Source organism: Condylura cristata, unplaced genomic scaffold, assembly GCF_000260355.1.
Source record: "Condylura cristata isolate star-nosed mole 26May11 unplaced genomic scaffold, ConCri1.0 scaffold00011, whole genome shotgun sequence".
In the NCBI taxonomy this organism is placed as follows: Eukaryota; Metazoa; Chordata; class Mammalia; order Eulipotyphla; family Talpidae; genus Condylura; species Condylura cristata.
Window position 1 is genome coordinate 53,495,984 of NW_004567112.1, and position 472 is coordinate 53,496,455.

A 472-nucleotide genomic window follows, 5' to 3' on the forward strand; every position below is an offset into this window, starting at 1 on the left:
CTGCTCCCCACTCTGTCCCTGGTGAATCCTCTCACCCTCCGCATCTCTAGTCTGTACCCCAGTTCTGTATGAATAAATAAATCTTTAAAAAAAAAAGAAAAAGATTATGAAGAAAAAAATAAACTACTAGAATTGTGAAACAATAACAATAAATTATATCCTGAAAACAAAACAGCCCACAGATTGAATCTAAATTATTTTAATCTTGATTACCAAATTTTCACTTGGGAAATAGTGCTTGGAAGAAATAAATACAAGACTGAAATAAATTATTTTGACATGTGGCTGTAAAGAAAAAGAAATTTTTTTCTAAATTTAGGAAGCTGAAAAATAAGCAATTACCTTATAGCTACTATTAAAAAATGTTCTGGCCCTCCCTGGTGGCGCAGCGGGTTAAAGCACTACACTGAGAATCTAAAGCCGCTTCCGCATGAGTTCGATTCCCGCCTGCCCCGGAGGTGACCACATGGCG

General features: G+C 36.4%; 1 protein-coding gene across 1 annotated transcript in view; it reads right to left on the minus strand.

The window, feature by feature from the left end:
- ATAD1 (ATPase family, AAA domain containing 1) overlaps positions 1-472 on the minus strand; it is a 33,044-nt gene that overhangs the window by 18,655 nt on the left and 13,917 nt on the right. The gene's annotated exons all lie outside the window — the stretch shown is intronic.